The sequence below is a fragment of the Sciurus vulgaris genome (assembly GCF_902686455.1).
Source record: "Sciurus vulgaris genome assembly, chromosome: 12".
Taxonomy (NCBI): Eukaryota; Metazoa; Chordata; class Mammalia; order Rodentia; family Sciuridae; genus Sciurus; species Sciurus vulgaris.
The window spans coordinates 51,179,389-51,190,879 of NC_136473.1; the positions used below are offsets into that span (position 1 = coordinate 51,179,389).

Consider the following 11,491-nt stretch of genomic DNA (forward strand, 5'->3'; position numbering starts at 1 on the left):
ATGTTAAGGAACCAGAAACACAAGGAAGTGAGCTCTCCTCACCAATTAATCAAAGTCTAGTGCCTGCAAGCCAAGAAAGAGCATAAATTATATCTAATATTCAAGGGTTTCAGGATTTTAACCTCATCCATGTTTGAGCAAATAGATTTAGAAAAACCCAAAATTATCTATCCCTGATTTACCAGAATTCTCAATCACTGGATTCTTTTTTTTCTATTTCAATAACTCAAATAAATAGTACTTTATGATTAACTAAGCTTTCCCTACCAGGAAAAAGAAAACAAAACAACCCCCACAAACTGTACCTTAAAAATGCTCTGCCATTTATAAGCAGTTAAGCTACATCCAGATCCCACTGGCAGGCTGCAGTAAGGCTGCCTACAACGCAGGCTCCAGTAATGCTACCACGTAATGTCCATCATCCTGCATAACCTGAGGTTGCAAGGGTGGAGGAAGCTTGTCATTTTCAACATTTTCAGTCAATAGCTGCTAACAGTTGACTCTAGGGCTTAATTTCAAGTGGATATTTCTCCACAATGTCTTGAACTTCTTTTGTAATTCCATCCATCCAATCAATTAGAACTTTTTCAAGTTTCTTGGTTTCATTCATGATTCTTTTCTGTCTTTCATTCAATTGAGACGGGAGATCCAAGTTCTTACACATCTGCTTCAGGAGACCAACTCTTGAGTTCTTGCTTCCTGGGAGAGGTCTGGCCAGACATGAAGTGATCAAAATCCTCCTGGCTTAGATTCAATGACTGGCCATCTAATTTCTCAATGAAAGTCACAGTACAGCACAGGTTGGTGAAATAGTAGCCATCCTGCCCTGTCATCAGCCGGCTGGGGTTGTCCTGGATGTTGGACTGAGGCGTGGGGGGTTGCCCTTCAACACAAGGTAGATGAGTGTGGGCAGGAAGATGTCTGCATAAGGGATTCATTCTTGGTGATCTTGATGGCGTTGAAGATGTGCTCGCTGCACCGGGTGATGCAGGCAACTATCTCGAGGCACATGATTCGAATCCATCTCAATATCTGTCATTGCTTTTACCAACATGTCAGACACTCCTGGAATTTCTTCATTGAAGGGACACAAAGCATCTGAGGTGAAACCCAGGGAGGTCCTCTTCTGATCCTCTTGTGAATGGTGAGGTCCTTCTCCTCATCATCAGTGGTTTCTGGACAGAACATATATTTGTAGAGGCGCGTCATGATGTACTTTTCAATCTGATCCATTTTCCTCTCAACTCTTTCTGGAGGCGCTTTTCCACGAGTCTGCATTCTTTCTGCCACATTCTGGTAAAACTCCTGAGCACACTCTGACTGTTCCTCAATGCTCAAATCCCTTTTGTAGTGCATTCCTTCCCAAAAAATCTCCATCTGTTTATAGCTCTCTTGTCTGGCCTTGTGGAAGGTCTTGAGAAACTCTAGGAACTCCTTAGACACTGTCTGTTTCAATGCTGGTTTGCTGGTTTATGGAAGGACTGGGAGCTTTTGCTTCCTGAATTTCCTTTCTGATCCATCTCTGGAAGAAGCACTGAAGAATGTCTTCACTGTGGTAACCTTGCGGGTCTTCTCATTGGTTTTCTGTTCTTCAAATTTGGAAAATGCGAGGGATGGGGGCCCCTGGCTGCTCTGACTGCTGGCAAAGGCCTCTTCCTCCTCCCGCTGAAGTCGCTGGGCCAGCTCCCAGTCCTCCTGGCTCTGTTTCTGCCGGGCTCTGTGCTACTCCTCCCAGCAGCACGTGGAGCAGAAGCCCTGCCAGGCAGGGCTGCCTAACTAGGCGCATCCCTTCTTGCACAGGAGCTCTGACTGGTCCACGTGGATCCCTCAGCGCTCAGACTTCAGGCTCATCTTCTTCCACTATATGGCAGCCAATGGAACACACACGAGTTCCAGTCCTTGTGGGGTTTGCTATCCAGCACTGGTGAAGTGACTGTTCGGCGGTCCCGTTGTCCGCCGGCTACCGCCCGAGCTGCTCCCCCACTGGATTCTTATTGACTTCATAGTTCCCTAACAACAAAACACTCCAAGTACCTGAGTTCTTTTTTATTTTAACAGCAACTGCTAGTAGCTGCCTAGAATTATACAGTTAGTATAATTTTGACTCAATATTTCATGACCAAATGATCTTAGAGTGAGAATTATGAGATGCTCCCATAACTTCCAGTTTGTCCTTTGGACTCTGTTGTCCAAGTGGGAGAAGGACACGTGTTGTCATGATGGCTTCCCAAAAGGATTGGCTCCAAATAAACAAGAATCAAGAACACAGCATGCTCAGAAATTTCTGTCAAATACAGTTTTACTGTTGCTCCAAATGTATAATATTATATTAGTACAAGTAATGAAAATATTTTACATACCTTCTCTATATTGAGTGTTATGTGAAGTCAGATTGCCACAGGTGTCACCTTCATGAACTATTCAGTAACTATTAGGAGGTCACACAGATTAAGAGCATTCAGCTAAATGCTGTATAGTCAATTTAATTTTAACCTCTACTGAATCCCCTTTAATAAAAAATCTGATTGAGTTGGCAATATGAGCAAATCAGAACTACATAAGGTACAACATAAAGCAAACTAAAGAGCTACCATAGCAGAGAACTCAGAAATTATCTACTCAGGAATGATAAATCCGTGCAGTGCACTGCCACACCCCTTCCATACCCAGGGAAGACATTATCAATCAATCATGTGCTTTCTCCTGAGAACAGAGTTGGTTTTGAGGAATAATAATGCCTATAATCACATCTTGCTTATTCACTTGCATTTCCCTTTGGGTGGGGAGGAAGTACTGAGGGTTGAACCCAGGACCTTGCTACATGATAAGCATGCACTATACCACTGAGCTCTACCTGAGTCCTTGCATTTTCTTTCTTAATGAGACAGGAAGGAGTGCAGTTACAGCTGCCAAGCTGGGAGTACCCATTGGACCATACATGTAAATACAAACAACAACCATCACATATGTTATAGCATTGGAAAAAATGAGATTTTTTTGTGAGGGGTATTTATTATGTATCAACCTTTTCATATTATTTCTTTAAACATTACCTTGGTTCAATTTGCACACTTTTGGATATTTATTATTAGTAAGAAATTACTACATCCCTCATAACTCATGCCAACACTACAGTTTGTTGGGACACATATGAGAACTGTTCCTTTCAAGATTGTTCCATACCGAGGTGAAAGAATGAACTATCTAAATAAAAACCACCATAACATATTGAGAATGGACCAACTCAATTCAAACCAAAGTATTTCCTTCCCTCCACTTTCCTGAGCAGCTAGGCATGTTCTTCCTGCACTTAAATGCTTACAATTCCTGGTTGTGGATCAATTATGAGAAGTGAGAGCCAACACGTTGGGTTTTTCCTTTATGAATGCCCCTTCTGACATGTGAGGTGTGGCTGTCCCTGCTGGTAGCCTCCTGTGTTCTCACCCTCTGCCAGTCTTGGTAAATCTCTGAGCATTTCTGTACCATCTTCAGAAAATCCATTCCATGAGGCGTAAGGGAGAAGTGGGATACCTCACTGAAGATTCCTTAGGGTCGCTGTGTACCTTCTCTCCAGCACCTAGCCCAGAGCCTGGCACACAGCAGGTGCTTGGTAATCATGTTTGAATGAAGGTATAAAAATTATGTTCCCCATCCAGAGCTTCTCTTCAGCCATGGACAACATCACCTCACTTTTCTTCTGTCATAACTTCTCTAAATCAACTTTCCTCATGGCCCCACCATCCTGTACATCCCTTTTTTGCCAAGCTACTGGCCCCTCTCCCAGAGGTTCCCCAATCCACCAGCTTCCTACCAGTCATTTCACTCTGCAAAGGATCCCCTTTAGGATCCTCCTTCATTCAGAAGCAGCAAGATATTACAAATAACAAAGAATGTTTCTGCCTCACAAATATGATATTCCTGCTCTCAATAAAATGTAATCTCTTTAAGTAAGGGCAAGGGACCTCCTTTTTACTTGTGATCCAACCCGGTCTGTGTGGGTTTGTGCTTATGGAGGGAGGAGCTCTGAGCCCATTTTCTGTTGGTCATCATTAATAGCCATCATTGGATGAGTTGTAAAGAAAGAGATTTAAGCTTATGGTTCTAGTTCAATTCCAGGGGTCAAACCTGGGGATGGTCTTGCTGGCAGAGTCCTAGGGTGGTGCAAAGTGAGAGACAGGGAGTATGTGAGAGACCTAGCCAAATCTCAGACTCAGCCTTGAGATAACCCCTTACTTGAAGGAATGAATTAATCATCCATGAAGGCAGAGCCCCAATCTCTTCTTAAAAATTCCTCTCAGTTCTCCCCCCACCCGTTTTGTTTGTTTTGTTTTGGTTCATTTTTTTTGTACAGGGGATTGAACAACTGAGCTACATCCCAGCCCCTCTATTTTTTATTTTTTATTTTTTTACTTCCGGACAGGGTCTCACTTAGTTGCTTAGGGTCTTGCTAAGCTACTGAGGTTGCCCTTGAACTTGCAATCCTCCTGCTTCAGTCTCTGGAGTCACTGGGATTATTGGTCCCCCTACTTAATATTTCATGATGGGTTTAAATTTCAGTATGAGTTTTAGAAGGATAAACTATATTCAAACCATTGTAGGGGAAAATTATTAAATTAATAATCTGCATTAAGAAGGCTCTTAGATCCTTTGTGACTCTCAGAATAACAAAACTTTAGAAATAATAAAATTGTGTCTATGAATATGTTGGCAACTGTGTATTAAATATGAATTAAGTAATGACCTTGTTTTCCCATAGAAAACTTCTGAGAAGAGGAGGATGTACAGTAGAGAAAAAATGAGTTTTCTTAAAACAATAATCTAGCAAGTATAAACACAGTAATTTAGGAAAACTTTGTGAAAGTTCTCTAATTCTTTTCAGTAGCATGCAAAAAGGGAAAAATATTCTATTTTGCTCTTTTTTATTATCTCTTATCAACTTTCTCAATCCCTGACCCTTTCTTATGGCCCCAACACAGAGAGGAACATAGTATAGGTCTTTTAAAATTGTCTGATAGAGTATTCGATGGTCTAAATTATATAATTCATTATTGAAAATCTACTTTTTGTACCAATTTTCTCCTTAAACAGCTAGTTCCAATATCTGCTCCTTCTCAAAAGCACTTTCTGTGAACATATTTTATATCTCCATTCTTTTTCTTGGAACTTAATTTTTTTTATTTTATTGGCTCTGCTCTATTGAAATGTGTATCGCTTGAGCCCCCATGGAGAGCTGAGCAGGTATGAGTAAAGCAACACATCTTTTGTTAATAGAGGTACACCCTGGGAGCTCATGAAAACACTATAATTTCAACTGCTTTTATGAAAATTCTGTAAATTCCCATATTATGAATTTCGAGCAGAGCTTAGTAGACCAATCAATAGTCCTTAATACAAGCCAAAGATATGGTTATTTCTATAACTGAAATAAATGTTCTGCTTTCCTTCCTCCAAAAAATAAATTCAGGAATTTATAGAAAGTTTAAAGTGTAGAAAATCATATTAACTTTGAGTTTGATTGTTCTAACTAAACCGGAGGTTTTACTGTGATCAGCCTACAAAGTTTTCTGGACAACTTCCTTCAAAACCCACCTTCATTTGGGTACAGAATGACTTCACAACAGTATTGCCCTTTCTCAGCCTGTCTTTGGACACATTTGCACCTTAAAACTAAGAGAATGGGAACATGTCTCCCAAAACTCTTAGTTCAGGGGGATGGTGCATGAATTTTCTGTCTCTGCCTAAGCCCCTTCAATCAGCTACCACAGTGAATCTGGGGGTAAGGCCAAGCCCAACTTTTTTCCTGGTTTGGGGACAGACACATATGGTGTTCCACACTCCCAAGTTGGAAGCAAAGATGTAAGTTTGGAATATTATAAAATTTCATTTGTCATTAGAAAAAGATGTCAGAAAGCCTTATTTAAAACTTATTTTTCTATTGTAGACGCTATCTATGCTAAGCCCATGACTAATATCATTCTAAATGGTAAAAAACTGAAAGCACTGCCCCTAAAAACTGGAACAAGGCAGGGATGCCCTCTTTCACCACCTCTATTCAAAGCCAAAGAAATTAAAGGGATATGAATAGGAAAAGAAGAATTCAAACTATCCCTATTTGCTGATGACATGATTATATATTTAGAAGAACTGGGAAATTCCACCAGAAAACTTTTAGAACTCATAAGTGAATTCAGTAAAGTAGCAGGTTACAAGATCAATGCCCATAAATCTAATGCACTTTTATACATCAGTGATGAATCCTTAGAAAGAGAAGTTAGGAAAACTACCCCATTCACAATAGCTTCAAAAAATAAAATAAAATACTTGGGGGTCAATCTAACAAAAGAAGTGAAAGACCTCTACAATGAGAACTACAGAACAGTAAAGAAAGAAATTAAAGAAAACATTAGAAGATGGAAAGATCTCCCATGTTCTCGGATAGGCAGAATTAATAGTCAAAATGGCCATACTACCAAAAGTGCTATACAGATTCAGTGCATCCAATTAAAATCCCAATGATGTACCTTACAGAAATAGAGCAATCAATTATGAAATTCACCTGGAAGAATAAGAAACCCAGAATAGCTAAAGCAATCCTTAGCTAGGAAGAGCAAAGCAGGGGGTATTGCAATACCAGATCTTCAACTCTACTACAAAGCAACAGTAACAAAAATGGCATGGTATTGGTACCAAAATGGACAGATAGATCAATGGTACAGAATAGAGGACACAGACACAAACCCAAATAAATACAATTTTCTCATACTAGACAAAGGTGCCAAAAATATGCAATGGAGAAAAGATAGCCTCTTTAACAAATGGTGCTGGGAAAACTGGAAATCCATATGCAACTGAATGAAACTAAACTCCTATCTCTCACCCTGCACAAAAATCAACTCACAATGGATAAAGGACCTTGAAATCAGACCAGAGACCCTGCATCTTGTAGAAGAAAAAGTAGGTCCAAATCTTCAACATGTCAGCTTAGGATCAGACCTCTTTAACAGGACTCCAATAGCACAAGAAATAAAAGCAAGAATCAATAACTGGGATAGATTCAAACTAAAAAGCTTTCTCTCAGCAAAGGAAACTATCAGCAATGCAAAGAGAGAGCCTACAGAGTGGGAGAATATCTTTGCCACTCATACTTCAGATAGAGCACTAATTTCCAGAATCTATAAAGAACTCAAAAAACTCTACACCAAGAATACAAATAACCCAATCAACAAATGGGCTCAGGAAATGAACAGACACTTCACAGAAGAAGATCTACAAGTAATCAACAGATATATGAAAAAATGTTCAACATCTCTAGTAATAAGAGAAATGCAAATCAAAACTACCCTAAGATTCCATCTCACCCCAACTAGAATGGAGATTATCAAGAATACAAGCAACAATAGGTGTTGGCAAGGATGTGGGGAAAAAGGTACACTCATACATTGCTGGTAGGGTAGCAAATTGGTGCAGCCACTCTGGAAAGCAGTGTGGAGATTCCTTAGAAAACTTGGAATGGAACCACCATTTGACCCAGCTACCCCAATCCTTGGCCTATACCCAAAGGACTTAAAATCAGCATACTATAGTGATACAGCCACATCAATGTTTATAACAGCTCAATTCACAGTAGCCAGATTGTGGAACAAACCTAGATGTCCTTCAATTGATGAATGGATAAAGAAACCGTGATACACACACACACACACACACACACACACACACACACACACACACACACAGTGGAATATTACTGAGCCATAAAGAATAATAAAATTATGGCATTTGCAGTCAAAGGGATGAAATTGGAGAATATCATGCTAAGTGAGATAAACCAATCTCAAAAAACCAAAGGAAGAATGAACTCGCTGATAAGCAGATGATGATACATAATGGGGGGTGGGAGGGAGGTGAGAATGGAGGAAGGAGGGACTGTATAGAGGAAAAAGAGTGGTGGGAGGGGTGGAGGGAAAGGAAAAAATAACAGAATGAATCAAACAACATTACCCTATGTAAATGTATGATTACACAAATGGTACGCCTCTACTTCATGTACGAACAGAGAAACAAGTTGTACCCCATTTGTTTACAATAGAAAAAAAACTTATTTTTCTCAGGTTATATAACCCAAGTGTATCTTGGCTTAGACAACTTCAGATTCAAACATTTTAAGATGTAGAGTTTCACATTCCTGCAGCTATTATATTTGGTTATGTACCACTAACACCTTTCCCCCTTCATTCTTTTGAAGGAGTCAATTAATGACTGAATTTCTACTAAAATTTTTGTTCTCTTCTTCTTGCAAACCACAGTGTCTATTCTTGACAGGATCATCTATCTGTTCCGTAAGAAAAATGTACAACTCACAATGGCATGGGACTTTCGGGATTTTTTTGAGATAAGACATTTAGAGTCAAAATTTTCACCATTCTAGGACAACTTTTAAAATAATGATCTAGCAGTCTCCCTTGATAAACTTCCAAACTGTTCACACTTGGCAAGGAACCCTGGGCACTTGAAGGTCTATCTTTCCCCTGCAGAGGGACAGAGGATCACTGAGGAGCTAAGCATACTGACGATGTCTGAAGATAAACTGTGGTAAAGGACCTGTTACAACTGACAACTAGCCACCTTCACATACACCTAGTAATGCTAAAATGGTGGTCACCTCTGGAGAAGAAGACATCTGCCTTTGTTAACACATTCTCATGGTTTTCTGAGCTTCTTGGCAACTGGATGGAGAAGTAACAAGGCTTTGGCTACATTTTTGCCCAAATTCTCCATCAGACTCTTAGAGGAAATCAAGGAAATCTCTATTCTTTTCTGTTTTAGTTGTTCATGGACCTTTGTTTTCTGAGAATTGAACCCAGTGCCTCACACGTGCTAGACAAGTGCTCTACCATAGAGCCACAACCCCAATAGCCCCCTCACTATTCTTAAGTGCAAAGGTTTGGATGGACCTTTACAGTCCACAGCCTTGTCTGGGAAAATATTCCTGATGGGAGGCCCTAAATTTAGTCTAACAGGAAATTTCCAGCCCTTGCCAGTTATCTGAACACATGGAAGCTGAACTGGGCTGGCCCAAGGGTAGTCACTTCTGTCCCCAGAAACCTTGCCTTATTTCTACATCTCCATTACCTCGACTTTTCAAAGCTACCATGAGCAATAATGGAAATTAGGTTTTGGTCCCCTTGGCCACAGTGGGTGACACTGTTTGCTAAAAGCAATGGGAAGTGGTGTTCAACAGTCAGTGGCTTATGAAACTGATAGGGTAAGAGATATGCCATGGGGCTCTCACAAGGGCTTCATACCCTGCCACTGAAGCTAAGTGACTGTGATTGAGGAAAGCGAGGTGTGATCCCTAGGAGGCTGTGCAGTGATTGGGGAAACAGGAAAGCGCAGGAAGCTCTTCACAGGCCTTGTGGTGCCTGGCACAATATCTCCCTAAGTCGCCTGCTCACCTTCTGTGTCCAACCAGCACTCACCCAATGCAGGCGTAGGTTGGAAAACAAGGGCAGGATGCTTTCCTTTCCTGTTCTTTTCCTTTGTATTGGTACATTGTAATTACATGTAATAGTAAGATTCAGTGCTGCATATTCACACACGCACACAGTAGGCCAGTGTATTGGTCGATTTATACCCCAGTACCTCCCCTTTCCTACTCTCCTCCCCCCCCCAGTTGCTGCCTTCTATGCTGGTTGCCTCCCCATTTTCAGGAGATACCCCCCTCACACACTCATCTTTTGTTTCCCTTTTCTTCTCTAGTCTCCACACGTGAGAAAAAAAAATACGACTTTGGCTTTCTGATTCTGGCTTAATTCACTTTGCATGCTGTTATCCAGTTTCATCCACTTACCAGCAAGTGATATAATTTCATTCCTTTTATAGCTGAATAAAACTCCATGGTTACATACATATACCACATTTTCTTTATCCATTCATCAGTTGATGGACACCTAGTCTGGTTCAACAATTGGGCTAGTGTGAATTGTGCTGCTATAAACATGTGTGTGCATGTATCGCTGTAGTATGATGACTTTAGCAATTCAGGGCAAATACCAAAGAGTGGCATTTATGGTGTTTCCATGCCTAGTCTTCTGGGGGACATCCACAGGGATATCCATAGTGGTCGTTCTAATTTACAATCCCGCCAAAAATATAAACGTTTACTCGCCCCGTATCCTCTCAGGCATTGTTATTTGAATTCTTGATGGCTACCATTCTGACTGGTGTAAGATGAAATCTCAGAGTATTTTTTCAATTTGTTTTAGATGTTGATGGACATTTATTTTATTCATTTATTTATATGTGTGTTGAGCAGAAGGTGAAGAGTGAGGTAACCCAAGTTCAAGGTGCAGAGCTGCCTTGAGAGAGTCCTGTGCCTATAAGGCACTCATTTTCATTCTCAGAGCGTCATTTCTCCCTAGCAAAATGAGAGGTCTGGACTAGCCAGCATGTGGCTCTTGATTCCCAGAGTGTAACCTTCTGCATGTATCCACACTGGTTATGATGGCCGGCATAACTGTCCAGCCCAGTCCAGGCAGGTCATGGGACAGGGGTAACAGGGACCTGGCAAGTTCCATGAAAAGTATGTGGGACTTCTGGAAAAGAATCTAGAAGTCAGGGCTTTGAAGAAGACACTAACATGGAGCAGGAAAGCTCAGAGCAGTGACTGGCTCCATTTGACACCCAGAAAACGAAGACACTAGTTGTAACATCTCATTTCTCCAGCAAACCAGCTGCAGGAAACAGCATCGCTAACCACACAGATCCTATACCAGGGAAGAGCTGGTGGTTTTTAGCTCTGTCCTTAAAACACCCTCCTGGACTCTGCCTTTTTTGTTCTCTGGTCACAGAAATTCTGGGTTAAATTTCTTTAAAGTATCAGGAATACAACCACATAGGTAAACAGATTTACATATCAGATTTACATATATGCCAAGTTACTAGGTGGCAAATATGTGTTAGGGATATCGTATTTGTAATAACACTATGGCATGGTCATGGGTATTCAGTCTACACAGTTCATGAAAATAATTTGATCATTGTTCTCCTTTATCATCCAGGAACCAAAATTTCTAGATAATAAATAACAAGACCTAAACCAATGATTCTCCATGTTTAATATGAAGAGGAGACTTGAAGTTTTGGAGTGATTCTTAGACATGCCACTAGAAATTCTGGGTTAGCAGGTCTGGGAGGAGCCCAGGAGTCTGCACTGGAGGCTGAGCCCCTCCAGTGACCCTGCCCTTATCCCTGGGTAAGTCCCTTCTCTAGGACCTGCTCATTAGGGACTGGGAGTGAGAAGTTCCTCCTTCCATTGTCTAGGAGGGGTGGGGAGACCTCCATCTCCCCAATGCAGGGGCTCAGCCTCCAGGTGGCCTCCTCCAAGCCCCCAGGTTGTTTCTTTGCCTTGGATCAATTAATTCATTCATTCATTTTCTTCCAAGAATTCTTGGGTTTCTCCCATTGCTTTGATTTTCACTGTACTCAACTA

General features: G+C 40.9%; 1 pseudogene across 1 annotated transcript; it reads right to left on the bottom strand.

Moving 5' to 3' along the window:
- Positions 1-359: 359 nt before the first annotated feature.
- Positions 360-1,786, bottom strand: LOC306641260 (rab5 GDP/GTP exchange factor-like; annotated as a pseudogene). The gene has a single exon. The product of its transcript is annotated as a rab5 GDP/GTP exchange factor-like (transcript).
- Positions 1,787-11,491: the final 9,705 nt, after the last annotated feature.